Here is a 26470-nt window from a genome sequence, read left to right as displayed (position 1 = left end):
GCAGGTCGGATTTGCACCGCTGATACAAAGACACCGCGCCGTATATAACGCATGCGCACTCGCGCAGCCGTATAGCGGGGCGCGTTCGTTTGCGAACGCCGACTATTACAGTTCTTTAATTTTGACGCGTATGGTGTCCACTTATACCGCCGCTATTACCGCTACTACTGTTACAGAGACTAACGGCTTTGTTCGCTACGGAATTACGCAATGAAAGAACAAATGCTACCTAAGTATCCTCAAGTAAAACTCTTGCTTCGGCTAGTTGGTTCATGCTTGAATGTCTAAAGAGCAGGGCGCGAAGATCAGGACAGAAGAAGAAGATCCTTTTAGTAAAGCAATGAAGGGGGCTAGTTGGTGAACGTTCATGGTTATATTGCGCTCAGTTTTACACTGTTTTACACTGATTTCGCTTATCAAAGCTGAGGTCGAGTTTGCCAGGGCGAACGGGTACAAGTGAACGATGTATGCCTGACCCGAACTATGATCACATGTCGTCACCTTGTCATATCTTTTTATATCCCCCCCCCCCCCCCGCGCCATATCTCCTTGTATATAAGTGCTTCCTTAAAAATATTAAGCAGTTGGTAGTTTGAGCTACGTCCGTCCACGTCCTGTCGTTAATATCATCTGTGTAAAACTGAGCGCAATATAACCATACCCGCCGTGGTTGCTCAGTGGCTATGGTGTTGGGCTGCTGAGCACGAGGTCGCGGGATCGAATCCCGGCCACGGCGGCCGCATTTCGATGGGGGCGAAATGCGAAAACACCCGTGTGCTTAGATTTAGGTGCACGTTAAAGAACCCCAGGTGGTCGAAATTTCCGGAGTCCTCCACTACGGCGTGCTCATAATCAGAAAGTGGTTTTGGCCCGTAAAACCCCACAATTAAATTATTAAAATTAATATAACCATGAAGAAGATCCTGTCGTTTGTGCTATTCTTCTGTCCTGACCTAAGTATCCTCGCCGCAACAAGTACAAGCCATCAAGAGCCGCATCCCTTTCAAGGGCAACTCCGGCAATATTTCGATGTCCACTGATCTGAAAAAAAATTTGAATGTATTTTCTCTTTTGCACTGCGATTATCTGCGCCAAACTATATGGCTGCAAGTCATTTAGTTTTCCTGAAAATGAATTTTAGATTGGTTGCGTTCCCGACTCATGACTTTCTACTGGCCACCCTGTGTTTGCGACGTCAGAGACAACACCTCCACTGTCTCTGAAATTGTCGCTGTCTAGTTCGGACACGCTGTAAAGGCTCCCCGTGTCGTCAGGAGACATCATCAGCTTCGCTTCTTTGGCGTTAGTGCCACGTGTACTGCGTGTTTACATTATGGTAGTGTAGGATCTGACGTCATTGACTCATCGTGGCTTCCCACAAAGCAGCTACCCGTTTGGGTTTCGGTATGTCGTTTATTGGTTACTTAAAATTATTGACGAATTTCTAAGCAAATTGAACGACACTACCGGTGACAGGACTGTCAAAGCCATTTGAAAATGACAATATCCTAATATGATTTAATAAACGCCGGAGTTGCCCTTTCATAAAGTGAATAGATATATTGAAGCGTTCAACTATATATTCGCTAACATTGACGATCAAGGTCGGAGGTTACTGCCCATTTCTTTTTCTTTCTTTCTTTCATTTCATGTTCGACAGTGTTTCACCATTATTCCCGCTCATACGAGACGGCGAAACGAATTGCAAGTAGCTTATTCGCACGCTGACTACGCGGGCTTTACTGTGACCATAACGGTTGGCCTCGCACTGTCAGCACGCTGCTCAGGCCGAAGAGCTGGCGGCTGAAGGATATTCGCGGAAGCCTTTTTCTCGCTTATACGACGACACGCGAGGACGCTGGTACACGAAATTGTCTAATAACCTCACATAACGCTGCGCCTCATTATTTCTGTGCTGCGACGTGGAAGGCGAACCCACGGCTCGCGCAGTCAAGAGATATCGCTCTCGGCTTTTGTATCATCACACCGCCGTAGGTGTTCTCCATCTTCTTTCATACACGGCAACATGATTGTTCTCTCAAATCTGCTTCCAAGTGCCTACGGGCCCCATTCGCCGACAGCGAGACGCTACCATAAAGAAGGCATTCACTCGGAGCACCTTCCCTCGTCTCACGTATAGGGAAAAACGAGCGCCAAGCACGAGCTTCTAGTTTTGCCGCACGCTGAACGAACGCAATTAAACGGCACGCGGTGCACGAAAGAGACGATGAGGGCTCAGCAGGCGTGTCCCTGACGGCGCCCGCATATGCGACCGAAGAAAGCATTTCATCCGGGCGAGCCTCGAGTTTTGACGCCGCCGTCGGCACCAGCGCGGAGGGGGTGGGGGGGTGGAATGGGGTGGAGGGAGGTCGCAGTGAGAGCGCGCAGCATGACGACTCACGCTCTATCTGAACGCACGCGCACGCGCGTGCGCGCGCTCGCGCTAACCCACTTGACCTGTGAACCGGATCGAACGGAGCAGAGCGCGTCTTCCCCCGGCGCAGCCCTGAACCGCCTCCTCACGCGAGCGCCCTCTGGCCCCTGCACCGGAAGGCCCTTTGCCCGCGCCGTTCTCGCGTCTTGAAATTCGACAGATTTCTGCGAGCTACGGGACTCGCTTCGCGCGTGAGAGATTCGCATGGACGTGTGGGGGGGAGTGCGCTCGATTGAAAAACATCATTCAATTATGCGCCGCGGCGCGAAAAATTCGGTTCGCTTTCGCTAGTTACGAGTACTACCCGGGGCGACAGCTCATTGGCTATGACGTTGCGCTGCTGAGCTCGAAGTCGCGGCTGCGATCCCGGCCGCGGTGGCCACATTCTGATGGGGGAGGAAGGTAAAAACGCTCGTCTAACAGCGTATAGGGAGCACGTTAAAGATCCCCACGTGGTCACAATTATTCCGGAGTCCCCCACGACGGCATGCCACATAATGAGATCATGGTTCTGGCCCGATTTGATTAAATTCCTTAGTGAGACATCAGTGCATGCCAAGCTGTGCGGCGTGCGGCGTCAGCAGTTCGCCGCGTGTGCCCGTTATCAGCCGGCGATACGTGGGATGGCCTTAACACATTTTTTCTGGCGAGAGCGTCCGGGGCAGGTGCTTAGCGCTTCGCGTTATAGGTGATGTAGTACAACGGAGGTATCAATTAACAAAAAAAAGAAGAAAGAAAAATAGGCTTCGAGAGATTGCGCTTTTGAAAGCAAACGATATGTAATTGTCATATATGCCAGGACAATGCGTGTTTCCACTGATAAATGTGTTTACGCAAGCAGTTAACAAAGCGTTTATGTTATTTACAATGTGCTGACACCGCATCAAATACTATGTGTAAACTGTTCATTGCCTCACATTTACTTTGACAATCGTTTCAGGTTTACTGTTCATAAAGCGGCAGCAATGTGGCTGCATGCACATTCACACGCACGCGCACTCACGCACACACACGCACACCCACGCACAAACACACGCACAGAGAGACAGAGAGAGCCCATGGCGCCCCGCTGCATGAAACGCTCCTACTAGCCGCCCTCTTCAATACAATTACAGCACCTCCTCGATGCCTAAAAGCGTTGAGGTTGAATCTCGCCTAGAGCTATGCATTTTCTTTTTCTTTTTTCCCATACAAAGAGCTTTCCGGTGACAGATCGAAGGAATGATCAATTCGCTATAGCAATTAAAAGAAAGAACGGGAACCCAGTGAGGTATGGCAGAAGAAGCAGCGCTCGTCCAGAGTTCGAGAGCTGCTGAATCAACAAGCTCGAAATTGGGGAAAGTTGTCGGCAGCGGTCCCACTGCGTCACACACCGCCTACCATCGGAATCCACCTCACTGCCATGGAGTCACACGATAGCGTGCGGGAATGCTCGAAGTTGCATATCTGGCCGCTTTACGGTCAAGCAAGAACAATGTCCAGTTTCAGAAGAGGTGAGGGCAACGCCCGGAGCGCACATCGAGATGAGCATGACGGCTGCAAAGAGCGCACCCGCCCCCCCCACCCCCCCCCCCCGAAAAGAAAAATAAGAAACGGCAAAATTCAGCAGCGGGCAGGGAAGCCCAAAGGTGCCCGGTAGTAATGACAAGCGGAAAGGCCAAAACATGGAAGCCAAAGGACAGAAGCGTGCATCATGCAGATGAGTGACAATGAAGTGCATCGCAAGGGTGTGCGCCCCCACCATTAAGCTTGGAGAATCAATGCCACGTAGGAGCTTTTGATTGATTGATTGATTGATTGATTGATTGATTGATTGATTGATTGATTGATTGATTGATTGATTGATTGATTGATTGATTGATTGATTGATTGATTGATTGATTGATTGATTGATTGAGTTTAACTACATAAAAATATTCATGGACTTTGGGAGACGCCGCAGTAGAGGACTCTGGATTAATTTTGACCACATGGCAGAAGAAGCAGCGCTCGTCCAGAGTTCGATCGACAGCTGCTGATTCGCCTACCTTGCAATTAGGGGAGAGTCCTTAACGTTAATGCTTTTTTGCATTTCGCCCCATCAAAATTCGGCCGCGGCCGGGATTAAACCACGACCTCGATCTCAGCAGCGCAACGCCATAGCCAGTGGGCTAACCTGGCGTGTGGATACCTTTGATTTTCCTATGACGTTCTAATGTCAGCTTAAGCTTTCCTGTTGTTGCACTTGTAAAATCCCGGAAACATTGTTTTGTTTTGTTTCCAAACAATGGGACTCTCACTGAATAGGACGGATTGACCAAGAAGCAGGTATAGAAACGTTTCTTCTATTTTTCCCTCTAGCCAGAATAGCAGAAATATGTTAACTTATCATTCATGCAGCGCAATCTCGTGTTTTAAACTGAACTATATAGACTTTCATTTTAATTATGGCTTTACGGCGATCTTGGTTTTACGGAAAACAAGGGCTCGATGTGACAAGTGTCCGGTGTCGGCACGTTTATTGGCAGGCCATCATAATATGTGAATGAAGGGGATGGAATAACGAACAAGCCAGAATATAATATAAACCAGGTGCGCGCCTCGACAAAGCTTCCGGTATTTTTTTTTTCGCAGCACGGTATTGTAGCACATCTTCAAGCATAGGCAAATATGATGCGAAATGCTAAAGAAAACGAAATTAAATTATCTTGTGGTGCGATGCCACAGATGGCAAGTTGATTCTGGACTTCGTTGCGTGCAAGTTGGTAGCCGTGTTGAAAACGTAGAGCACAAAGCAGTTGTGGACAATTTCCGATAAAATGCTAATTGTTCATGACCAGGATCTCGAACAAACATTTCATACCCTAAATTAACATTGTTGGCACGTTTTCCGAGGGAGGCGACTCAGTAGTCGAGATCGAACTAGCCCTAAATCTGGTTAGCGCTATTCTGAAGCTAACGCTGAGAACAGTTGTTCCAGTACTGCCAACAAGTTTTGCTAGGCGGTGGTGATGAGACATGCGAATGATGGCGTCTTCGAGACAGTTGCAGAAGCAGAGAGGTGTTTGTGTTCATACGTTGAGAACTGCCTGCGATCAACCTTTGAAAAAATCTTCCAAATTTCAAGTTTTTACGTGCGCCGCGAAAGTTACAAGAACAGATATCTAGCAGTAGGCGTAAATACTTGTGCTAAATATGCCGCATGTCATCAAGTAAACGTCACAACTAAATTCCGATATTATCTTAAATTGTGTTAAATTAAAGTTTGGAGTTTAACATCCCCTGAAGCAACTCACGTGCTAATGAGACATTGTCGTGGGGAGTGGACCTTCCAGATTTAGTTCGACAACCAGTGGCTCTTTAACGTGTACGAAAAAAGCGCTGTTCGTCAGCGTCACAAAAATTGCCCAAGACATGTTTACTCACACAGGATTAGCTCTTCACAAGATAGTTTTGAACCAAAGGAAAGAAGTCCTCTAAACGTTAACATGCACGCATGTATCGTTAGTACGTCCTTGGAAACTTTTCACGTACGCCTATGTTCCATAACGCGAAAATTTGCTGCAGATCGTTGGCAGGTGGCGCTGAGAGTAAGAATTTTTTTTTTTCTGAGCACTGCTACTTCGCGAAAAAGAAAGAAAAAGAAGAAATACAGCACAAAGGACACCGAGGTATTAACACGTCGCATGTGAAGTGAACAATAGATGGAGCATTAATGCTTCTGCGAGTGAAACGCAGCGTCACTTACCAGAAGAGAAAGAAACAAGAAGAAATAAACCATCAAGAAACTTCCTCAAAACCTCCTCCTTTGAACTCGTTTACTAAGAAAGCAACAGGCTCTCACATATCTGGCGCCGCCATCTTCTCAGGAATAAATTCGCGATGCGCGCGACAGTGAATCAAGGGGGGGGGATGAAGGGCGAGCTTGCGTGGGATTCCCAATATTTACGTGAAACAAAACAACGGTGAAATACGAATAACTGATGACAACTTGAGTACATCGTCATAGAAGGGAATCTAGCTTAGAGTACAGCAGTGAACTTTAAAGAGGACAGAAGGATCACAGGAAGGTGAACTGTGAAGGGATGAGCAGCAGTCGTATAAGAAACGTCGTTGTAGCCAACGTTTCGAAAAAAAACTGCGGTACTTGTCTTCGTCAGGGCTTGTCCCCTTGTCGACACGCTCTCTTCAATTACATTCTTTGTTCGACTACTCCTCATAAAATGTGCGAAGGGCAGAATGAAGTGCTGATTTTTTCTTTATTATTATTGTTATTATTATTATTATTATTATTATTATTATTATTATTATTGTTGTTGTTGTTGTTAACTTGCATTGGTCTTACTATGCATTGTTTTTCCGAGTGCGCCAGCTCCAAGACCCTCGAGGTTGTTCCTGGGCACTTTAATAAACACTTTTGATTGATTGATTGATTGATTGATTGATTGATTGATTGATTGATTGATTGATTGATTGATTGATTGATTGATTGATTGATTGATTGATTGATTGATTGATTGATTGATTTTATTATTAACTAAGTGCAAGGAGGTGATGTTGATGCCTTTTAGTTGGCGCTGGCTACGCCTAGTTTATAGACTTGTTCGAAAATGTTTCAAACAAAGAACGTAAAGAAAGGACTGCCGTGACAATTGTTCTAAAGTTCAGATACGCACAACAAGTGAAAATGTTTCTGCGCAGTTTACAAAATTCGAATGTTCACGTTGACGCGCAAATGACGTCCTTCGTTAGTACAAAGCACGGCGCTCACGACCACAGACACAAGAACCACAGGAGTGAGGCAACGAAAGTTATTCTGGAAGCCTGAATATGCGAAAATATTGAAAAAAAGAAAGAAATGAGTTGCTTCTAGAAAAACAACGCCGTGATCATCTGTCCTCATTCTTTCTTTTTAGGTGTGTTCAATCATTCTTTTTGGAGAAACTAGCATATGGGCAATCATGCCTTACGTCCTTGCCGCATGTTGTATCAAATTTGATGAGCAATAAACAAATTTTTCTATCTTGATAAAATCAACACGATGGTAGTTAACGCATATTTACTCGGAATATATGCCATCTCTGGCAATAAAACTCATAGCAACTGTAACTGTGTAAGATATCGTCGAGTTATTTTTCTATCGATATATGTATAGCGGCAGCTCGTCACACAATGTGCAAGACATTTGTAACCTTCAAAGCAAAACAGCAAAAGTAGCAAGGGGTTCGATTGCTCTTCATCAGTGTGTAACGTGATGCTGTTAACGAGAAAGACATTCTTGTAGTTCTGTGAGGCGAGCATTTATTGCTGCATCATATACGATACAGCACCGCGGCGGCCGCATTTCGATGGGGGCGAAATGCGAAAACACCCGTGTACTTAGATTTAGGTGCACGTTAAAGAACCCCAGGTGGTCGAAATTTCCGGAGTCCTCCACTACGGCGTGCCTCATAATCAGAAAGTGGTTTTGGCACGTTAAACCCCATAATTTAATTTTAATTTTACGATACAGCATGCGGTTACGCGTTCTTTCGTGGACGAGGCCATAAATTTGTTTTATTGCAAGCAAACACATTTGCTGGCAAAATATAACGTTTTACGGGTTATAAACTCTTGATTAGCATCATTACTGTGTTGCATAGGGCAGAAAATTTCAACTCCTTTTGCAGCAGACATATAGGGCCCTATAACGTAAAACTATTCCAATCTGTTTCTTATTCCACTCTCGTGACGTCAAATTTACGTAAACGCCAACGCAAGTATCGGGCGGTGATCCGCAGCATTGTCTGAACCACCCAACTAAACGCTCTCCTCGTTTATAAAAGATCACTTTCGTTTGCTTTAGAAACGAATAACATTGCCCACTTTGAGCGGTTTTTCTTATCTAATTGGCCGACAAGAGGCGAGGAGCGCGCTCAAGTGGAGAGGGTTTCGATGGAGCCAGACCAGATCGCTTACTATGCCTGCGATGGCTGGTCGAAAATCGCGGTGGCGTGCAACGGAAGGTTAAGAATGCCGCTAAAACGGATCCTCGGCAAATAAAGAGTTAGCAGAGCGATGTCGTATACGTGGTGAAAGCGCTCCATAACGGTATAGTGCCACGCAAAACGTTTTATTATACGCAAACAAATCCACGCTCTCCGGCAGCTGCGAGTAGCCAGTGCCTGAGCGATAGGCGGGCAGCCATCTTCTATTCCTTTCGGAACGGGGCACTCTCCGGCTATTCAGAAAAAAAATCACTTTTATTCGGCATAATAACGCATATATTACGCGTACACGTCAGTTTGACGCGGTGACTTCTTGTGGTCAGAAAAAGTGTCGAATCGGAAATAATATTTTTTGTTGTCCGGCCTAATCATGCATAATCAATGTGCGCATGTCAAAGCAGATGGGGCGTTTTCGCGGCTTTCGTGTAGTCGCGTGACAGACAGGCGAAGTGGGGGTGGCCCGAACATTTTTTGTCTAATCGTGAAGGGCTATTTGCAGAATCGGAATAAAAATGTTTGGAATAGCTCTACGTTATAGCGCCCTTAGCGTGGGGCTAGCGGCGTTCCAAGAGCTCATGACAACAGCGGCAAAAATGAACACCCAAAGAAAGAGAAAGAAGGCATTATTTTGGCAAGTGTAAAACTCTTAAAGCCTACAAAAAGCAAGAATTCACATAAAATGAAGTGCACAAGGATCAAGCTTAGATACTGGAGCGATAATTAGTCAGTCAAGGATGACCACACCAATTTTTTAAGGAAAGTGGTAAGAAATCGGGCTGCGAGAAATGCACTCTACTTATTAAAGCAAAGTTTCAAATTTCTTTGAATGGTTGTGATGCCTTTTTTTTTTCGCAGGTTTCCTCCAATTTAAACTTCTGTCTGTATGATTGCAATGTATACCTGTAACTGCATGGCGTATCATATAAGATACGCAACAACTGTTCATAAAATCGCAACCACGCATTTCTTTAGAAAATTGGTTCGCTTAAGCGTTTCAGCCCTAAACAAAGCTTTGTCAAACTTTCTCACGTGAAAAAAAAAATCATGCAGTAAGGGTTCAATGTGTTGTGGTTTTTATGCGCACGTACTGTCTAAACCAAAAGTTTCCAGGCCAGAATTTGCGCGAACACCTTGACTTCGTGCACAGCAGCGGAACTCATATACCTTTCTAAGAGCTTCAAGGTTCTAGAGAAGGAAATGGGCACTGTTTCTCACCATCGACTGCTTCAGAGTGTCAAATTTGCTTCGGGGCAAACTTGTACGCAACGAATTACACGTAATAAAATACTTGTATTCCATAAATATTGTTTGTAATTTTTGAAATTTATCATTGACATTTTTTACTCGGTAACGCTCACTGTAATTCAGTTGCTTTCCTAAGTAACCAATTACACGCAATCTTTTTCACATTATTTGCGAGACAAGCCGTAACGCGTGACGCAATTTTGGAAACTTGAATTTGGCGTAAAATACAGTAGAGCTTCCGAGATCGTGCGGCGGGGCAGCTATTTGAGACAGGATAACCCGAGAGCTCAATGTTTTTTGTTTGCTCAAGTTAGCGTTCCGCGAGATACTGGTCGTCGAATTGAACCGATGCTCGTGCGTCTCGAATAGGACGTGGTCATTGAGGACGTTAATGCTAGCACGTGTCTTATACGGATGACTTTTTAAAGGTTTTCATTGGCCCAGCCGGAAGCGTCTTACAATCAAGGTGTCCCATACGAGGACATCTACGGGAACAGAAGTTGCCGCTCTTCGTACTGCTGTTTATGATATCCTACCAACACAACCTAGAAAGTGAGTAATATTGTGCGACTCTAAGGCAGCAATTCAGAATTTGCAGTCATAATTACGGCGCAGAACTCGTGAGCAACTGGTACCCCATGTAAGAGAAGTTCTCCATCAAGTCATCCACATTTAACATGATATCGTCCGATGGCTGCCGGATATCTGCATGGCATCGTCGGTAACGACTATGCTGACGCTGCCCGGTCAGCCCACAAAGAAACCCAGACAGTTCCTATATCCTTGGGCGCTATAACGTAAAGCTACTCCATACTTTTCTATTCGAATTCTGCAATCAGCCCTCCACGACTGGTCAAAACATTTACGGACACCCCCCCTCCCCCCCTCACTTCGCCTGTCGGTTGTGAAGTTATTAGTGAAGGTGATTAATATTTTATAATGTTCGATAACTTTTAGATTGACGACCGAAATAAAACATCTTCCTACAATCACTACATCGGAACCTATTTAAGTGAAACACACTTCGCCAAAATTTATTTATATGGTGCCCGAAAAAAGATCTATCTCATTTCGTGTATTAGCGTAATAGCTCATGACCTAAACCTTCCTTTGTTGCCGTTACTCGGCCTCAGATATGGTTGTCATGTGTGGCATAAAATACAAATGGAAAGCACCTTCTCCATCTTCCCTGCGTCTTGCCTGCATGTTCTCTACAGGATTTCTGTCTTCAATTTCTTGGGTGCTGGCGAAGACCTGTTATTTTACTGACCTGTCTTGGTTTTGCGGTCAGGATCACTGTTATGTTGCCGTCATTCGATATTTTCATTTCGGTTGTAGGCGCCAAACGATGAAAAGCTCCCCGCTATCACGGGGCACTTCCGATGCTGACGGCAACGGCAGACCAACGATGAGGCGATCAATGACGGCGTGAACAACCTCCATGACCGCTGCCTTTGACACGGCCAATTTTTTAAAGAATGATTGGCGAAACGCTGTGTGCGTGGTCCTCGGGCGAACCAAAAGCCCGTGCTCGACCCCGTCCGCCGGACGGCATTGGGCGCCCTGACGTCATCTTGACTCGAGCCCAGGGCGGGCTCAGGCCACCGTACCTTTTCTTCGGGTGGGCCGGTCCACGTACAGAGCACGACTTAATCCCTGAACATGGACACTACGGCAGAATAGAATCAGAGCGCATCGTGCACTACTAGTTTGAAGAATTTCGCGCATTTCTTTGGAAGCCCGAGTCACAGCTTGTTCTTGCGTGATAACCTATGGCGTGGTCCTGTGTTTTTCCTGCATACAATAGGAGGTGCATGTTTAGTAGCTTTTGATTCACCATGGTAGATAAAGCTTCATTTATTCTAGAAAACGGCGAAAACGGCCCATTTGATATAATATATGCACACTGATTACGCATGATGATTATACCAAACGAAAGAAACATAATTATTTCTGGTTCGACGCATTTTTCCCCACTAGCCCTCTGCTATTGGTCAAGCGTTTTTGGGCGGCGCTCACTTCACCTGTCTGTCACGCGACGTCAAAAAACCGCGAAGACTGACCACGTCAAAGTGATGTGTGTTAAAGGCGTATTAATATGCCGAACAAAACTTAAGTTTTTTCGGAATAGCGGGGCAGTGCCCCGTTCCAAAAGGAATAGAAGATGGCTGCCCGCCGATCGCTCAGGCACTCGCTGCGTGCACCTGCGGGTGAACACAGTTTATTTGCGTATAGTAAAAATTTTTGCGTGGCAGTAAAACGTTATCGAGCCATTTCGGCACGTATACGACATCACTCTACCAACTCTTCCTTGCTGAGGAAGAGTTTTAGCGGCATTCTTAACCTTCCGTTGCACGCCACCGCAATTTTCGATCAGCCACCGCAAGCTAACTAAGGGGAAGCGGACCAATCGCAGACGGCGGCACCACCCTTTTCATCAGGCTATCTCTTTCACTGTGCTGTCTCCGCCGTATCGAAGCTCTCTGCACTTGAGCGTGCTCCTCGCCTCGTGTCAGCCAATTAGATACGAAAACTTGCTCGATGTAGACTATGCTATTTGCTTTGAAAGTAAAACAAGTATCCTCCTATAAATGAGACCTCATTTGATTGGGCTTTTCGAACAACGCGGCGGATTACTGCCCGATGCTTGCGTAAGTGGTTACGTAGATTTGACATCAGGATATTGCAATAGTTTTACGTTACAGGGCCCCTTATCCCAAACAGACGCGGCGAGGGACCTTAGCCTGCTAGCTCAAACCAAAACGTAAAACTTCTTGGAACACCCCGCGTGTTTTGAACGGTTGCCTACAAAGACTGATTGTCGATACAAATATTTAAGCTGCAAGTGCCGTCGCACCTTTCCCGAATTCATGCAGATTTGCTATGGCACCTCTGGTTAGGGGTGGCATTTAACAAATTCGACAGATTTCTTATTGAAATGGCAGGCTCTCCCATGTGCGGCTCGTCTAACTATAAAGAGACAATCGAACCCGCATCGTGTCGTCGCTTTAACGTCGGACGCGACAGACATCGGACAGACATCGGACAGAGTTAAATATGCTTGATCGCAGACCATTTTCCGAGACCGAGATTCTTGGGCCATGGCCCCGTGCTACGCAGGCTGACAAATCAATGACAATGACAACGATGTTTATTTTCCCATTAGTAAAGTGTAATGATACGAAGGGGCGTTCGATTTATGAAATCTAGCGGCCTCAGTGATCAAATGCATACGTGATGGGCAGCCCTGTGTGTTGGCAGTGGTAACTCTCTTTTCTTTTCATCCTTTAACGCCCTTCCCCCCATATCGGGTGCAAACCGGACGCACAATTGGGCACTTCGTTGACATCCCTAGCTTTCATCCCTCTCTCTCTCTCTGTTCTCCTCATCCTCCACGTTTATTCCACCTAAACTTAGACACTCCGCCTAAAACCGAGTAGTACAGTCAGTGCGTGCGCGTTTGGCCAATGCAGTGCATGTCCCAGACCCAGGCTACACAGCTGTTAAAAAATTCCAACTGTTTTTCTTCGTTGATGCTGTTGTCTCCGAAGTATTGCACGAAAGACTAGGCGTTTCTGCAACCTCCTATAAACAGAAGCACGACAGCCTTGGTATCCCTGTACTCCTCTGCCTTTTACTGTCAAATCCAGCGAGAGCATTGCTTCGCATTTCGCTATTTTTCCAAATACCGACAAAGACCGTTGTGGAGGCACGAGAAAGAGTCAACGCCCACTGTAAAGACTTACTTGTGTCCACAGGCAGCGTAGAACAGTAACTAAGCACAGCATAAAAGGCAAATTGTACGGCGTATGAAATTTATGTGCCGTAGTTGGTTTGTGTTAGTGAATGCAGACGCAGCGCAATAGAGATGGACAACGTAAGAAACATATAGGTGCTTGTTACGTCCTCCTTTTGTTGGTGTCTTTCGTGCTGCTTTACAATTCGTAACGTCAAACCAACAAGCCCATGCTATCCATCCTTACATTAGCGGTTTCAACAATGTTCCGCCGGCGCAGCGCGCGTGCTTCGAACGCTTGATCCATGTTTGCAGCTCACGTCCAAAAGCAAACAGGAAGAAAATTTGAAGGCGTCTCTGAAATCTAACGAAATCAATAAACGCATGAGAAACGCGGCTGCTGTCAGTGTGCCGTCAACGATGGACGCGCACCGATCGGGAAGTAAGTAAAGAGCGTCACACAAAGCCACAATATCCTAAGAGTCAACAGATTTTCCATGGCTGCACTGTAACTGTAGTCGCGGCGCATGGCGTTGCCTGGTTTACCAAATCTTCAACACATCTCAGAAACGCCGTAGAGTTATGGGTTGGTCAGGACTTCGAATAAACAATGCAACGCAGCGCTTGCAGCGTGCAGCTGTTAAAGGACATGACCGTTTTGACAAGTCATCTTTTCATTCTTTTGTGCCTTAAATGAATGTTGAAACGTTCTTAACACTAGAAAGTATATTAAAAAGAGTCAGCACGTCATGAATAATTTACTATGCAGCTTGTTTCTACGAACTAGATTGGGTTTCGTTATTTATGCGTCGTGAGGTGATGAAACACTGGCTCGCTTGTTTCCTACGATAGCTGCGACTGTCGCACGCAAGTGTAACCACAGCATACGGGTGGAGTGCTATTGTTCAGCTTTTTTTTTAGTGACGTCGTAATACATAGCCTTAGTGCTACAAAACGTCAGTAATATCTGCTCGGTATCATGATGTCACAATAATCTCGATGACACCAAATCCGACATCTTAAAACCGTCTTTAATGTAAGATTAAAGGTGCACTAAGAGAAAGATTACTTGAGCTGCCTTAGCAAATTACCTTTGCACAATAGCAAACAGCCACTCCACAGCGAGAAGGTGCTTGGTAAGCCAGAAAAGGCACACAAACAAAAGACAGGTGGCAATGCCGCTTTGAAATTCCCGCGCCAGCTAGCCGTGATGTCATGGATTTTCCCGCCACCTGCTCGGGCCTATACTCCTTCTCGCAAGTTGGTTGTAGCACTACCGAAGTTATGAGACGTACACAGGCAGCGGTATACAGTTCCGGGCGTAACTGGCTGATTATTGGCTACACTAGAGAGTAATTTCGCTCGCTACATGATACGGTACAGCGATACGTGACTTGATAGAACCTTTGCGCATGCCCGTCGTATACCGAGAATAACTGTGGCAGTTACGGTAACCGTAACAGCCACCCTAACCGTGGCAACATGGCAGCGCCCATACAGTGCCGACCACCCGCTTCGATCCGAATTCGCGCTTAATACTGGCTCTCCGTCATGTCAGCAAGAAACAAGCGGCAAAATCCGTCATTACTAAGCCTCATCTCACGCTCCGGTCAAATGATTAGGTATGTTTTGTCTTAATTATTGATATCAGTTTGTTTTCACGCTGCTAGGACTACAGACACGGCACCGATCCGTGAAACAGGTTTGGTTTCTAATTAGTAGATGGCGCCACAGCATTATCATTGGTGATGCGCTGACGATGCGGAACGCTACAAAAGCCTGAGTGTTCACTGCAACTACTACCCCGATCTATCATGGTGATGAAGGTCGCGAGCAAACTCCAAGTAGACGCCGAACAGACGCTGTGGCGCAGGTGAACATTTGTAAGGGCATTCACCCGTACTGCTTGCTAAGAAGGCTGCAAGGTAACTGCACGGAAAGCGTAGAGGTAAAGCGAAGCCATGCTGTCGCATGCATGTAAACGCAGCTTCTGGATACGCCGCCAAAACATTTTTTTGCGTCAGTCCAACAATTATGGAGCATGTAACAGGATGGCAAGCAGACGCTGAGCAGACGACGCGAAGCGGATTAGCACATCTCGAAGGGCATTCAGCCTTCCTATTAGCCAAGAATTCGTGTAGCTTCCACAGTGATGCAACCAGCTTGTGAGATGGAGTATAGTTAAATTTCTTTCGGTAAAAATCTACTGCGCTGCATTCTAAACTAGCCAAAGACTGAACTTATTAAATTTCAATACCATTTATTTAACCACAACGGCCGAAATGCAAAAGAAAATACTTTGCAATCCGTGACGTCACACTGACGTACGGTTCCGGACTTTCGGCGCGAAACTCAAAAATAAAAATTTGAGCGTTATTTTTTCTTTTAATAATCAGCTTCATGCCGCGCACTTCAGCTAATCTGGTCAACTGCGCCCTGCAAACAACTGTGAGTTTTCCTCGGCATATCACTGTGACGACGAATAAACGATGCACTAAAGTTCAAAGAAATCTGGCAGCTCAATAGAAGTCGAACACAAAAATTGAATTTCTAAAACTTCCCACACCATCGCACGGGATAGGCTTAGCCCATCAGCTAAATGACAGAAGGTAAGCGCCAGAGAAATCTAATGTAGCCCCTGCTCAGGAAGACACGGTGGCTGACGAAGAACACACTCTGACCGTAATGAGGAGGTTACTGACGCGAACGCCAGAGGCCAAGGGCAATTCCATTGCCCTTCGAAAATTCTCAGCAACTTCACTGAACTTTCATAGAGGTCCATTCAATGACGTCCCCCCCCCCCCATCACTTCATATTCTGAACATAAATCGCCAGGCATATACAAAGTCGAATTGCAACAGAGTCGTGAATGCAACCTCCGCCATAATGGTGGTTCTCGGTGCTGTCCCCACTTTCTTTTCTTTTTTTTTGCTACCATGTCTGCGCGATTACTTTCCCTTTATCACTTCTCTCATATTCCAGCTTTCAACAGGAGATCCTAGATTTTACCATTATAACAGAACAGCTGAAACTCCACACCGTAGCGTTGCTGTACTATATATTAGTGCTAGACTTTCCGCATCGGCAATGAAAGACCAATTAGCCCAATGACTAATTATTCTCGATAGAGATGCGCGTCACCACATGAACGTGGTCTGTTACGTTCGTCGAGGGAGCGGAGTGTAACACTATGCAGCACTACAAACCGTTTTAAGGTGATGTAAACCTGGTGGTCCAAATAAAAAAACTGCTTTGCCTAAGACAACACATTCGTAGGCTGTGTAAAAAAATAAGCGATGCATCTTTACGAGTGGCATGCAATTATTGAACGGAAATTATCTAATTCACTACTGTGCTCAGGAACGGGTGGCTCTGCGCAACAACCGCAGTCTCCCCTGCAGAAGAATCACTCGGTGTATTTACTAACTTGCGTCGCTCTTTCTCCCGGTAGTATACCACAATAAGTGTCGTTATCCCTTAAAATTCGAACAGAAACTAATGTTCGACAATTCTGACCAGTGAATTTTCCAATCGGATGCAATATAGAACGATGATCACTATTCGATTCGTATCGAACAGTCATCACAGATTCGCATCGAATACTAATTGAATTGTGATGACTGTTTGAACCACACTCGAAATTTCCACTATTCGCACAATTCTAATATCGGACTAAGCTTTGCCAATAAGAGCGTGTAGCAGCACATCTGTAAGCACCAATACAAACTGGCCAGCTTCAGAGACTGACACCTCCATACTTCCCCTACATACTGCAGCATCGACAAAGGATGCTTCGGTGTATTTTGCAAAAAAAAGGAACCCATTTCGGTGTAGATGGCTGCAGTCGGTTAATAATCTTTTCTACTTTTCTGATTAAACAAAGTGAGAATGCTGGAGTTGACAAAATAGTTCCACTGCCGGGAGAGCTCTGACGAAAGAAATGTTTCATAAAGCTTACCTTGAGCCCTGCGAGCCTGCCGACATACAGTAGCAAACCGTGCCCGGCCGGAGATCTCGACAACACGCAACGTAAAACCGTGTCAGCAGAGCAACAAAGCATTGGATTTATTACATTAATGAGTCGTCAATAAACGGGTAACCATTCATTTAACTAAAATAAGTAATGATTAAAAGCCTTACGAATCATAATACGAAGAACACGGAATATTAGAAACATTAAAGCCAGCCGCAAAATAAGATGAAGCATACATGATAATATACAGTGCTCACGGAATAAAACGCGTCAATTTAGGGCTAAGTAATGCCCATACGTTCGCTTCAACCGGCTGCAGTTCGTGTCACATCGACGTAATTCTGGCGCGTACACTTACATCGGAGCCCTCGTCACCTTTGGTGACCAAATTCCTAGCGACATGACATTGTGCTCTCGCGTACTTTGCACATATGTAGGGTTGTACTAAATGCTCCGTGTCCTATTTCAATCCGTGAGCACTGTACAAATTTTTCTTTCTTTCTCTGCATATAGGCTTCTACATTTGCCATCAAATTCTATTGCGAGTGTTTCTGATTGTATAATATATGCTTAACTAGAATGTTCTGTCCTCATTGTTGCATACGTTTCTTTTTACTAGTTACTCTATATAGTGACGTCAATTATTTTCCACGTATCAGCACTTGCCACAAAGGAGCATCAATTGAGCCGCGTACGCCAAGGTATAATAATAATAATAATAATAATAATAATAATAATAATAATAATAATAATAATAATAATAATAATAATAATAATAATAATAATAATAATAATAATAATAATAATAATAATAATGACTATTATTATTATTATTATTATTATTATTATTATTATTATTATTATTATTATTATTATTATTATTGCGCACGTTTTGTTTGCCGCTTCTCATCTTTCTTTTTTTTTTTCTTGTTGCTCTGCGTGGTTATATGATGTACGGCCGATATAAACAATGTAAGAAACTGCCTCGCTTCGTGGAAGCTCACCCGTTCTCTTTGGAAGGGTGGGCAGGAAGTACTTATCATCCCACATGCGTCACGTATCTGCTGTCTTCAGCAGCAACATTACGGCTTGACGCTGTTGAAATACTCCTTAACGCGTTGTCACACGGCAAAATGCCAAAGCAGCTTTTGCATGCCCAATGACATCGATCTCCGTAGAGATGCTAGTGAAAAATAAACGCCAAATCGAGTGGTGCAACAGTCCTCATGCAAAGAGACCACAATGGAGCATTACAAAAAAAAAAAACATCATAAAAGCGAGATCGCATTAAACCAAGGCTGAAGGCCCTGCTGACGTTGGTCGCAACTATCTCACGTTGTCTGCTTGACAAATATATTCAATTACTCAGAGTTCAATTGACGAAAAAAATATTTTGACATCGTTATGTGGCTCCGAGCCCATCCAGAGGAGAATGTTTTTTGTCTTATAAGCCCTCCATTGCCGAGAGTTCATCGTGTCACTCATCAAATTCAAAGAAAACTACGAGGACTGGCTGTACGAAGTATTCCACAAGCTCCTGCTTGTTCAAGGCGATGCGGGCAGCACGATATCATGCACCTGCTCAGAGTCTAAGCACGAGCTCCGAGAACCCTGCCAACTAATTTCTTGCACCGTCGTCACTCACATTTTCTGAAAAGAATATGACATCATCGTGGGCCCGGAGTAATCGTACAGAGGCGAGTAATATTACTCTCGCTACTAATAGAAGGTCCATTAATTAAAGCTTTGTGCTCGGTTCTTCCGCAATGCAGGCGCGAATATTCTACAACTGGCGCGTCCAAACGAAATAGCAGCGAAGCCTTGAGAAAAGAGAAAGCAGGTGCTGTATACGCCGCCTGCAAATAGCCGAGAAGCAAGATTAAGTAATATCCTCCGGGTGGAAACGCAAAAATAAAAGCTTCCGTTTTTAGCACATAATTATAGATCACACTGGAAAAGGAGGACGGGAGCAGTGTCACGCTGCCATAGTTGCGGCACATTAAAACGCGTACCATTAGAACATGAATATAATATTTCGAGTCTGTTACTTTTACGTGTCATCTCTTTCTTTCTCCAAAAGTTGTCCGAGACTCTGCTTTACGAATAATAATTAATAAATGCACCCCCCCCCCCCTCGACTTCATAAATGCTTAGAGCTTGCTTTCGTTAGTCGTGATTGCAGTGCTATAGTTTGTCTCTCTACTCCCCGACTGACTGTTTCTAGCTACCGGCATGGTGGTGAGAAACGCCTCTCTATTGCGGGCAAATAATTAGAAAGAAAAGAATATGCTGAACTTGAGATCGTAGAAGGTTATTTTAAAGTAATATTAATACAAAAGACACTTAATACAAGACTTTCTGAAAACAGAAACAGGGGCCGAATTCAAGAAGCTTTTCGTTCCGAAGGGTCTTTCCCACAGGCCAGCAGCTTTTGCTAACAGTATGCCCGCCATCACGATTGTCTGACATTTGCTCTTACGAACAGTTCCAGCATAAGATTTTTTTTCCTTTCTTGAAATAGTTTGAGGTCTTAGAGAAGAACGGAAAAGTAGCACTCGTATTGTTTTTGGAGGGAGGGTCACTTGTTTCCTTCCCAATTGCTTCGCAATCGAACGTGCAAGCATAAAAACAATAAAAGAAATGTAACCTAACCCAGTAACCATGTTTCAGCGCCTGAAAGCACGCTGCTGGCAGGTTTTTCAAGGAAGTGAGTAAAAATGACCGTTCATATCCTCGATGTTGGCGAAGTCATTAAGTGCATCTCATTTAAATCGACGACGTAGATCTAATCGGAAACGTCTTCAGGATTCAGTAACTCTGGAGCAGCGCAAGACAAAAGGGCTCACTTGGAAATGGGAACAGAAAGGAATCAAGAGTAGGTCAACGAGAAAAGCCTCATGATGGAGCCAACGCTTCCACAAGAGGGCATTGAACCCGCCAAACAGCACCAGTTTCACTAACGTTAGTAACATGCACGCCAGTTACTCGTGAATAGCTGAATAAAAAAAATATTTCAGTGTATAATTTTGTACAACAAGGATAGGTAGAAAAACGTGTATTAGAGCGTAATTATATATATAGCAAGAAAAAGCCCATAGTCTAAAGATTTATGAATTCCAAATCCACATTTTCGGGTATTTTATGTTACCTAGTAGAACCCTGGAAGTGTCAGCCAGCGCCACCACTCACAGACCTTGGCGGCGGACGTGGAACGTCCTTTCTGCCGCAGGCGTCACGAGAACGTGATCCTTTGGGGGAAGGCGCCGCGGTAGCTCAATTGGTAGAGCATCGCACGCGAAATGCAAAGGTTGTGGGTTCGGTCACCACCTGCGGCAAGTTGTTTTTTTCATCCACTTTCATTTCCATTAATTTATCGTTTGTTTATTACATTTATTAGGCACAAGTAGTGTCTCCTATGTTGTCCTTGGTGTCAGTGTTTGTTGGATTCTTATGATATGACTCTTTCGGTGTCTTGTATATGTATCATCATACATTCTGCAAGACATGTATCAGTATCTGTACTTTCGATACATCATACGAAGTATCATGTTCATCATACGAAGTATCATGTATCTTCAGATAGAAGATACACATATGGCAAAATCCACAAAGAACCCCCCAGTGTCATCGGCAGCAGGAAAAATTTATTCTGAGGCGACAAATTTATGCTAACTCGTTCTTTTAATAACAAAATATGATTGAGAAAATCGAATGCTGTGCGGAACTAGTATTAATACTACATATTTACTAATTAACTTTTTTAATTATACGCGTTAAGTGGAATGTTACAACCGCAGAATGGAAGACAAGTCGGTGCTTATAGCGTACAATTTTGCTAGAAACTTTGTGCTTGGAACCAGTTTCACGAAATAGAGACTGAACGCGTGTCGCGAGAAGCATTGCTGTTCTGGCTACAGTTTTCCACACACTATTTTACACAATGTAGAAACATATAATCTGGAACACCAGTGCACATTGTGGGGATTTTAAGTACTTCGATCGCACTTAACGAGTGCCTGATCTGTATTTCCTGCTAAATACCCGAGCAGACGCTCCACAATCGAATTGAAAGCTGCAAGAGAAGGCGCTAAGAAAAATTGTCAGTTTTACCCGAAGGCAAAGCATCGAAAGCGATAGCAAGCTTTAGCGTTGTACTGAAGGCGTCTCAGAAGGCTGGCGTGATGAGCGTGATGAGGTGTCGAACCTCGACGGTGAACGAGGTGTGAGTAAAGGAAAACCGTGGTGGTTGGCAAGCGTCCTAAGAAAGGACTGCATAAGTATAGCTTGACGTTCGATCACCATAATGTGATATGCACACAGCTTCTCAGCACGAGCGCTGACGCTTGCCGTGAAAGCCAGAACGCTGCCCTGGCTCCGGTATAGAACCGACTGAGCGGAACGTGAAAGCGCGTCCGCTTGGCTTTGTCGCTTCTGAAACAAAACGCACTGCGCATCCCTGGGGGCCTTCTATTTCTCCACGAGCTGGCCGCGCATGCGTCGTCAATAGCATGACAGCACGACAACGACGACGTCAACGGCGATGGCGCAAGTGCGCCTCGAGCCTTAGGATAATTGTTATCGCAATAAGAGAGAGTCTTGTTTTATTGGACTTACTACAAATTGCAATAAAAGAAGAAGAAATAATTGGGCGGGTTAATGTGTATGGGTTTTCCATTTCATAGCACCACACGACGCAGCAGTCAACGTCCTCGATGAAAGCTGATATCGAGGTACCAAAAGTTTAACGTCTTGCCTGAGTTCACATGTAGCCTGTGCTCTAAGGACCGGTTATGCACAACTGGAGCGTATGCCGAGTGAAGCTTTAGCTCCAAAGTACGTGGCTTAAGTGTGTGACAGCTAGCTAATCACATTTCATGAATTTCGGAACGTATCGTATCAGACCACAAACGGAACAACCGCACACGTGTACAAGCAATACGTGAAAAACAGCTTCGACGTTCGGCATCGGACAAAGCTTCCAGAAATCAAGCCGGGTGACTGTATTCTGGGACAAACAGGGCCTAGCCTTTTTGATAGCCTTTTATAACATTACATTAGGAAGAGTGAAACGGTATAAGCGTCTTAAATTCATTTGAAAGCGTCGGGATAAAGCGTTGAAATTCGTACCGAATGAATTATGTGACGGCGTGGCAGGATAATAAGTGTGGACAAAATGGACGGAGAACTGTGGTACCGACAAGTAGATATCGCATGCGAATAGAACGTTTATCGGAGGGCTAAAAATTACTAAAAATAATATGGTGAGCTGTTCTGATAGCTCTTCAGGCTTGACACTTTAGACACAATATTGTCAGGACATATTGGTTTGCGGAAAAATACAAAAAACAACGCTATTCAAATGCAAGGACGGTTCTGATTAAGAAAGCACGCGGCCCTAGTGCTATTATTAACAAAGTCATACGCAGGAAGCTGTCCAATGAAAAGTAGTTTTACGAAATCAACAACTTCGCGAAACTGGCGCTATAGAAGCCGGCCCCCGAAAAAGTGAGATTCGTTAAAACAGGTGTTCTTCCCCCAACCAATCTCGCTCTGGTTTTGGTCGCTCGATTGGGCCGATATGCAAAACTTATGTGTCGAAACAACTTTTGAATACTTGAGAGTCATTCTCAAGCAACAAATGCGCATACTTTTTTTTTCAAATTTTATCTATGAAATGACTATAAACTAACACCAGAAAATAAAAGACTGTCTCAACACTTATTTATTTATTTATTTGGCCGCTTTATTTTGCGTCGGTCACTCTTTAAAAAGACAACAGAAGTGCCCCCATTGTTGGAGGTAATGAAGAAATGGTACGGAATTATTTTGTAGTTATAAACGTGACATCATGCAGCCAGTACTGCACAACTCACGCTCGTGTTACATCACAAGCACCATAGCATGTTCCGGGATACAACAAAAGACAAGAAAAAAGAAGATGCACGTCGTCAAGTAACGCCCAAGCTCAAGACCACAAGCGCACGGTGATCGCGCGACGAAAGAATTTCACACAATTAAAACGTACGGCTCGGACTCGCGAAGCCTGCTTTCCGTTCTCGTCGCAACGGTTAAAAGCAGAAAGGATGCCATCCACACAACGAGGTCGACAAGAGATCTTTCATTTCCCCTCTTCGTTCTATATTCACAACCGCCGTGGTTTTGCGCGTTTCCCAACCCGTTCCACTAATAACAATGTCACTCGCGCTCGAGGTAAGTGGTATAACCACCCGACGATCCACCACAGCGCAAAGCGAGCGCCTCGCTTCGTAAGTTTCTTTCTTTCGTCATTCGACGTCCCGCACGCTGAGCTAGCGACAGAGGCCCCAGCAGTCTGGCGAAGATATCCCTTCGCCACCCCCTTGGCGACGCGGCACAAATCAACTGGGCAAACAGAGCGACGCTGTGGTGCGGCCGCTGGAGCGCCGGCGGTGGCGGCGGCGGCGACCGATGCGGACATGGCGATGCCGGTCGCGATGGACGGGCCGGGAGACGGCGAGTTTCGGATTTCCCGAGCTTTCCCACTGCCGCCGATCCCTCCTCCTCCTCCTCCTGCTCCTTTTCCAAATCCCGTCCCTCGCCACCCATCGCCGGCCCGAACGACGACACGCTAACGCGTGGAGAACCGAAGCTCGTTCTCATTCGCCGATTCCTCCTCTAGTCATCATTTCGGGGATGCCATGAATGGAGACAGTCTGAATCGTGGAATGCGAAGATACCGAGCGGGATAGAACGTACCGAGTGCAGATGTCAAATGTTCGCACGCGCACGCACAGATGGACCCGCGTTCCCAACTGCGACGCGGAGGCCATGGGACCGAATTCACGAAGCTTGTTTTGAGTTTACAGGTGTTCTTTGACATTGACCGGCCGCTATCGCTAAGAATATGGGCAGTATCTACAATTTCTGACATTTCGATCTTGCGGACAATCCTAACTTCACGAGATTTTTTGTGAACACATGCAGAGACTCGCAAAGCTTGCTTGTTTGTGATAGGTGCTTGTGACGGGCCCGTGAATACGTTTTGACTCGTTCGGCATTGAAACTGGCTGATGCCAATTTTGTTTTTTCAACCTGTGCGCTGTTATCTCGGTCGGACGTCGTTTCTATCGGCACGATATACGATGGCGCAGTGTTTCGTGCAACGAGCAGACGCCACAAGTAGAACGTGTGCAATGATCGCGCGCACTCTTTCCACGCTGGTGGCTTTAAATGCCGTAAATATCCTGAGTGGTCGCCACGAACCGGTATAAGCACTCCCGGTTGAAGCCCTTATCGACAACGTTCAAACTCACGTCTCGCTTTGAGCATATGCCTGATTAACTGGGTCAGTCGATCATGACAGCGCAGTTTCGTGTCCCTTCGGCGCGGTTGCTCCGATCGCGTGACCGCAGATAAAATGCGAGAAAAACAGAGGGAAAGGGCAGGAATATAGTGATGGATGGAGCGCTTGCTTCTAATAACTTTGTGAATTTATGGCCTACATTGCGCCGAACAATCAGAAGAAGCTTTTCGCTCGTGAAAGACCATTCCCATTAGCCGGAGCGATCGCGAACACCACCTTCGCGGTCGCGATTTGTTGGCACGAGCTACGTTTCTTAGGAACAGCTCTTTGCGTACGAAACGTACATATCGACGATTCTTCTTCGGGTCCCGTTCGCGTCGCCTTCCTTCCCATTTGCGCCACTGTCGGTCGCCTGCGAGAACTCGCTGAACCGCCCCGCTCGTTAGCGACGTGTTTTGCTTTCGCCAGCACCGAAGAGAAAAATAATCGAGACGATAAAAAAAAAGCAACGTACTGCGGCACAAAAACGCGCCGTTCGGCCGTTGCACACACGTGCTTGTTGCGAAGAGCGCGCAGCGCGCCGAGATCGTAGAGCATACGCGAGTGGGATGGAGGCGGCGCGCGAAAGGGCGAACGTGAAAAGAAAAGAAAGAAGTGCACCTAAAAAAGAGAGAGCGTGAAAAAAAAAAAGAAGGCGAGACTGACTGACGTGACTAAGCGCCGCGAAAATGCGCGAGCTAGAGTTGCGAGTAGCCTTAGCTGCCGAGCCCGTCTACGTATAACCAACGAGCGGCATGCGAAGGGGGGCGGAAAGTTAAGGAGTGGGGGGAGGGGTGCCCTTAATAGGACGCTCTCGAGCTCGTTATAGACGCGGCGAAAGACCAATCTCGTTCACCAGACTCGCTCGCGAAAAAAAAAAAGAGCTTTTCTTTTACTCTCACTGCGATGAAGGAAGTACGTGCCGAACGTCGCAAGCAAGCGGACAGGCATATCCGGTGGTTCCACAAGACAGACACGCTCTCACGCAAACGTATACGAACTGTCGTGTCTGTCGCGACTGTTTTCTCCTTCGATTGTTCTCTCTCTTTTCAAAAGCGAACCATCCCGAGCTCGTGGCTCGGGAGGTCGGTTCCGACTCACTCACGAGGCGCCACCATCGAGAAATATTTCGGTGCTAGTACTAGGCAAATGGAAACCTTGAACTCCGGGGTACCGAGGCATTTCCCAAGCCCGCTTCGATAAACTGATTTCTCTCCTTTTTTTTCTTCGAAGTTGTTTCACCGTGATATAGTCAGAATCCGGTAGGGCTGAGTGACGCGACCGCCAGACAACGATGACATATAAATCATGCCACTGCCAAAAGTGACGCTGCAAAGGCGAATGTCGAGCACAGTCGATTTCGACCGACGGCTCCGGGGAGGAAAAGCTAGAAAATATGCTCGGTCCCACTAATGCTAGGAGGCCATCGTTATCAGCGATTCGTTATAGTCTTTTCAGGATTACATTTTCTGTATCTGCCCATTCATTCCCATCCTCTCACACCACTGGTGGAAACGTCGGCACGAATAGCAGAGCGAAAACGCGTTTTAGGGTTGGCCGGGGGGACACACAGTCAGTGCTGCCCGGCCACGCACGGGTTTGCAATCAGTGCTCCAATCGTACCCCGAAGCAATGCCGCGAACCGTCCCGTTCCCATTTCGGGATCGCGAGGAAACGTATAATCGGGAAAGAGGGAACACTCGAACACACGGGTGCCCAGTTTCGGGAACGGGCTGCGACGAGAAGGCAGTGGCGGCGCGCGCGCAGGCAGTGAGCGAGCAAGTGAAGAAGCGTG

General features: G+C 45.8%; 1 protein-coding gene across 1 annotated transcript in view; it reads right to left on the bottom strand.

The window, feature by feature from the left end:
- The window catches only part of LOC126540683 (uncharacterized), a 206298-nt gene that overhangs the window by 178931 nt on the left and 897 nt on the right, over positions 1 to 26470 (bottom strand). The gene's annotated exons all lie outside the window — the stretch shown is intronic.

This window comes from Dermacentor andersoni, chromosome 2 (genome assembly GCF_023375885.2).
Source record: "Dermacentor andersoni chromosome 2, qqDerAnde1_hic_scaffold, whole genome shotgun sequence".
NCBI lineage: Eukaryota > Metazoa > Arthropoda > Arachnida > Ixodida > Ixodidae > Dermacentor > Dermacentor andersoni.
Note: the sequence above shows the minus strand (reverse complement) of the source record. Positions and strands in the feature narration are given on the sequence as shown.